The 6,000-nt window shown below is 47.1% G+C and overlaps 1 pseudogene; it reads right to left on the bottom strand.

Annotated features, from left to right (window-relative positions):
- Positions 1 to 1,019: 1,019 nt before the first annotated feature.
- Positions 1,020 to 2,513, bottom strand: LOC108113542 (annotated as a pseudogene).
- Between the last annotated feature and the right edge of the window lie 3,487 nt (positions 2,514 to 6,000).

Raw genomic sequence — 6,000 nt, forward strand, 5'->3', positions numbered from 1 at the left:
GCAGACAGACAGGAAGACAGCCGAAAAGAAAGACGGACAGAGATACGGTCAGACAGGCAGACGGACCGACGACAGACAAGCGGACAGACAGCCAGACGGACCGTCGACAGAAAAGCGGACTGACGGATAGACAGAAAAGCAGAAAGACAGACCGCCAGGCAGATAAGCAGACTGACAGTCATGCAGGCAGACAGGCATTCAGAATGTCAGGCAAACAGTCATTCGGCAGAGAAGAAGTCAGAGAGAAAGGCAGTAAGACAGACAGACAAACAGATGGACAGCTAAACAGGCAGACAGATAGGGAGACAGAAGACAGATACATAATATATGCAAGGGACTTAACAATACATAACAAACTAGCATCGAAAGCACTGGCGGTGTTGTTTTAATCAAGTGTTTAAATCAGCGCGCTTTGGGCTTCGCTTGAATATACAGCTGTGGGCTAACAAAGAATTATATGTGGAACAGAGTGATCCTTTTCTGAGAGACAACCCTACCCTTATCTAGAAACTACAGATTTTCCTCATCAAACGCGTAAGAACCAACCCATAAGAATAGCTCATTGCCAGCATCCATTAGCATGACGTCACCAGAGTCCAAGTCATCTTAATTGTTCTCAGCCACTTCCTCAAACTTAATAATTCATTGGAGCTTAAACGGCAATAGAAAATGCGCGCCCATGCTGCGATCGTACCAGCCTTTGCCTTATAACTCCTCCCAGAACTCATCTGACTTCGCACCTTTCTCCACATGCCGTATAGGATTAACAGCAGACGGACAGACAGAAAGCCAGACAGAAAGAAAAGCTGGCAGGCAGACAGGAAAACAGACATACACGCAGACAAGAAGTCAGAGAGAAAGACAGACATGTAGACAGACAAACAGACGGACAGACAAGTAGGCAGTCATACAAGCAGACAAACAGACGGACAGACAAGCCGGCAGACAGATAAGAAGACAGACGTACGGGCAGACAGACGGACAGGCAGGCAGACAGATACATAATATATGCAGGGGCCTTAACAAGTCGTGCAAGAGCCCACCCATAAGTAGAGCTCATCTCCAGCATCCATTAGCTTAATATCATCGGAGTCCAAGTCCTCTTGTTCGTACTTTGCCACTTCCTCAAATTTAATAAATTCATTAGAGCTTAAACGGCAATGAAAAGGCGCGGCTCCAGCAGCGATGCCCCTGGATCGCTCAAGCTCCGATCGTCCTGGCCTTCGCCGTTTAACTCCTCCCAGAACTCATCTGATTCCGCGCCCTAATCTACGTTCTCAAACTCAAGGTCATCCCAGTACAGGGACAAGCAATTAAGGGCAACTCTTTTCTCAAAGGCAGATGCGCCCATACCATTCCAAATATATATCCTGTGGGACTGTCCAGAAAGAAAGACACAGGCATAACGCGAGTCCAAGGATAAGCTTTCAGCAGGTACCTCATTGGCATGCACATCGCTTTCTACGGTACCTTGTATGCGGAAAAGTTGTTCAGCTACAGGGAGTGCCGTGTAGGATGTTATCAACTGTCCTTTAAATGTCTTACAGAAGTGGCGAGACTCGTGGCCATAGTTGACCAACACAAAAAGACCTTCATGCTTTTTTGTGACATCTAGACCTATCTTCACGGTCTTCTTGGCGGCGGAGGAAAAGTTTATTCCCTGCCAAACATACGTTATGGAAGCAGTGTCTCCGTTATTGTCCTCATAGTTATAAGTGAGAACGTATGAAGCGAATCCCTGAAGGGGGACGCTCTTCTCAAAAGACACGGTGTTGGCCAAGATTTCATCAGAGCCCGTCTTCGAAACATACTGGGAAATACAGTTTTGACCATGTTCAGGCATGAAGCCGAAGGCCCGACCGCCGCTCTTCTTCATCTGAGACACCACAGCGTCGATTTGGCCGACATCTAGTGATTCATAGGAGCCGATGTCCAAAGCCGAGCGAATCACGCCAGGTAGCAAAATACTGATTAAATGGTGCAGACTCAGCGCCCTCTACAATGCGGTAAATTTGGGTCCATGCCGGGTATTTTTTGCTGAGTAAAAACTCCTGTGCTTTGATCATGGCATCAGTCTTCTCGCGCCATTTCCGACCAAAACGAATATTCCGGAACCAGTGTCGAGGATAAAGCATTCGGGTGTGTCCAGCGTAGTCTGGGTTAATGGTTTTTGGCTAATTACTTCTACCTTCAGTTTGCCACTGGAGTCGTTAACCTTGTAGAGGAGAAACGCTGCGGTGACAGACAGGCCGACAGAAAAACAGGCAGATCGAAAATGTATACAGACAGACGGACAGACAGTCTGACAGGAATACAGACAGACAGGTAGCCAGAGAGCCACTCAGACAGCTAGATAGGCAGGCTTACAGGAAAGACTGAAAGACAGACGGACAGCCAAACAGACATACAGGCATGTGGACAGGCAGATAGATAGGCAGACAGGCGGACAGAAATACGAACAAGCAAGCAGGCAGACAGACAGGCAGCCACATAGCAGACAGACAAGCAGTCATACCGGCAAACGGATCAGAAGGCAAACAGAGAGTCAGACGGGGAGACGGGCAGGCACACAGACAGACAGACAGATAGGCAGACATACGGACAGAAAGGCAGGCATTAAGACTGCCAGGCAAACAACCAAACAGGCAGACAAGAGAGAAAGGCTGTCAGACCAACAGGCAGACTGACAGAAAGACAAGCAGGCCGACTGACAGACAGTCAAACAGACAGCAAGGAAGATAGGCAGGCAGACAGACAGACGGACATACAGCCAGGCAAAAAGACGGACAGACATACGGATATGACTGCCAAGCAGGCGGGCAGACAGACAGACAGACAAACGGACAGACGAAAGCCAGACAGACAGACAGGCGGACGGGTACACAGACAAACAGACAGACCGACAGAAAAACAGACAGATAGAAAGACAAGCATGCATGCAGGCAGACAGACAAAGGGACAGACAGACGGACATACCGCCGGCAGACAGACGGACAGACATACAACTGGCAGTCTGACAGACGGACATACAGCCAGGCAGACAGAAGCACAGACAGAAGCACAGACATACGGATAGGCACACAAACAGACGGACAGGCAGACAGATAGGGAGACAGACAGACATATACATAATATATGCAAGGGACTTAACAATACATAACAAACTAGCATCGAAAGCACTGGCGGTGTTGTTTTAATCAAGTGTTTGAATCAGCGCGCTTTGGGCTTCGCTTGAATATACAGCTGTGGGCTAACAAAGAATTATATGTGGAACAGAGTGATCCTTTTCTGAGAGACAACCCTACCCTTATCTAGAAACTACAGATTTTCCTCATCAAACGCGTAAGAACCAACCCATAAGAATAGCTCATTGCCAGCATCCATTAGCATGACGTCACCAGAGTCCAAGTCATCTTAATTGTTCTCAGCCACTTCCTCAAACTTAATAATTCATTGGAGCTTAAACGGCAATAGAAAATGCGCGCCCAAGCTGCGATCGTACCAGCCTTTGCCTTATAACTCCTCCCAGAACTCATCTGACAAGCAGGCAAATGGACAGACAGAACGTCAAATGTTCCGACAGGCAGTCACACTGCACACAGACAGGCAGACATACCGGCTAACGGATTGGAAGGCAAACAGAGAGGCAGGCAAGCAGACAGACAGAAAGACAAGCAGGCCGACTGACAGGCAGTCAAACATTCAGCAAGGAAGATGGACAGGCAGACAGACAGCCAGACAGACGGACATATAGCCAGGCAAAAAGACGGACATTCATACGGATATGTCGGACAGACGAAAGCCAGACAGACAGTCAGGCGGACGGGTACACAGACAAAACAACAAACAGACAGAAAAACAGACAGACAGAAAGACAAGCATGCATGCAGGCAGACAGACAAAGGGACAGACAGACGGACATGCCGCCGGCAGACAGACGGACAGACATACTGGGTGTCCAAAACGGGAACTTCCTTCTAAAGTGGTCCTGTGCCACAAGCAACTAAAGGTCCAAGTTGAATTCTAACGGTAGGCCAACTCGCTTAGACGGACGGGACAGACAATAAAGTTGATGCGCTATGGTTCAGTTGTTCTTCTCAAGTGCCCTTTAATTTCCAATTCATTTGGCTTTAGAACTAATGCGCTCGCATAATTGCGCGTGTATGTGTAAGCATGCAAATTCCAGTATGTGTGACAAAGTGAACGTAACAATTAAAGAGCGCAATTTGTACATACATATGTACCTTAAGAGTAGCGATTCAAGAGTCCATGGAGTAAATTTACATATGTACATATGTTCCTTAAGAGTAGTAATTCAAGAGTAAACAAAGTAAACTTAAGCTTAAGCGTATTTATAAAAATGTATGCAACTATATGAGCAATTATTTAAGTTGTTATTGAATATATCTAAACAGTAGGAGTTGCAATGAAATGAAATGACTAAACATCGGCCGCGTTGAACGGCTGCAGGGCTTCAAGATTCCTCAATTGGTAAAGGAGCTAACCGATGAATAGAACGCTAATACACGCCAGATTTAGTTCTGACGACTGCCACTCGAACCTTTCCATCCGCGCCTTTGATCACCTCCTCGATGATTCCTAGCAGCCACTGCTGCGGCGGACTGTTGTCCTCGTGGACCACGACGATAGTTCCGATTTCGATGCTGTGGCTCTCGCTTAGCCACTTCTGCCGCTGCTGTAGACTCAGGACGTAATCGCGTTGCCAATCTACCCAAAACCGTTGCTTGATTGCGAATATCAGTTGCCATCTCTTTAAGTAGCTCAGTTTGTCGTCTGTTACTGGCTGCCTGAACACGAATGGCAGCGCAACGAGCGTTGTCCCGACCAACAGATGGGCTGGGGTAACTGCTTCGCCATCGTTGGGGTTGGAGCTGTCCACGACCATGGGCCTCGAATTTAGAATGGCTTCTACCTCCACCAGCACGGTGTTCAGTTCGTCCTGCCGGAGCACTGCACTTCACGGCCTTGATCATTAATCCTTTCGCCGATTTTACGGCCGCCTCCCAGAGGCCGCCGAAATGCGGCGCTCGGGGCGGAATGAACGAAAAAGTGTTGGTAAAGAAGTGATCCTTGAACTCTTGAAGCATCCGAGAGGCACCGACAAAATTGGTGGCATTGTCGCAGTAGATCTTCTGTGCCCGCCCACGCCGGCCGACAAACCTAGACAAACACATAATAAATGATTTAGAAGTGAGGTCTGAAAAAAGTTCTATGTGAACAGCCTTAGAGGCAAAGCAAACAAATATGGCAATATACATCTTTACAGCTGACTTCCCTCTAATTCCTAAGGTTACCAAAATTGGACCACAAAAGTCCACTCCACTGATCTCAAAAGGTCTATTCAGGTAATTTCCCATTATTTGGGTTGCCAAAACTGGCTTATAACGAATGCAATGTACACACTTCCGTACAATGCTATAACAAGCTTGACGAGCGTTCACCAACTAAATTTCATGCCGAAGAATAGCCACCAAGGCACGTGGACCTGCATGACAATTTGAATGATGTAAATATTGTAGGTATAATTTAACGAAACGGCAATCTTTTGGCATGAGTAACGGGAATTTAGCATTGTGTGGCATAGGCGCTTTCAGCAAACGACCGCCAACTCTGAGCTGCCACCACAAATGCTTGCCAGCTTGATGAGGATACAAAAATGGATTAAGTTTCTGATAGGATGGTTGTAAAATCAAGGATTTTTGTAGCTTTGCAATTTCAGTTGCGAATTCGATTCGCTGCAATGCAGACACCACTGCTAAAAACGCCGAACGAAGTTCTTCTGCTGATGGCACGAGTGAAGTCTGCTTGTGCGATTTCCCATTAATAAATCGAAGCATGTATGACACGATGCGCAGAATTTTCAAATATGATGAAGACTTGTTAACCAGATCCATAAATGGATTCATCAGTGCATCGGCCGCGATCAAGACTGTGGTATCTCTCCGCATCTCTAACACAGAGAGATCTTTGGGGGGTTCC

Source organism: Drosophila eugracilis, unplaced genomic scaffold (genome assembly GCF_018153835.1).
Source record: "Drosophila eugracilis isolate 14026-0451.02 unplaced genomic scaffold, ASM1815383v1 contig_1903, whole genome shotgun sequence".
Lineage (NCBI taxonomy): Eukaryota > Metazoa > Arthropoda > Insecta > Diptera > Drosophilidae > Drosophila > Drosophila eugracilis.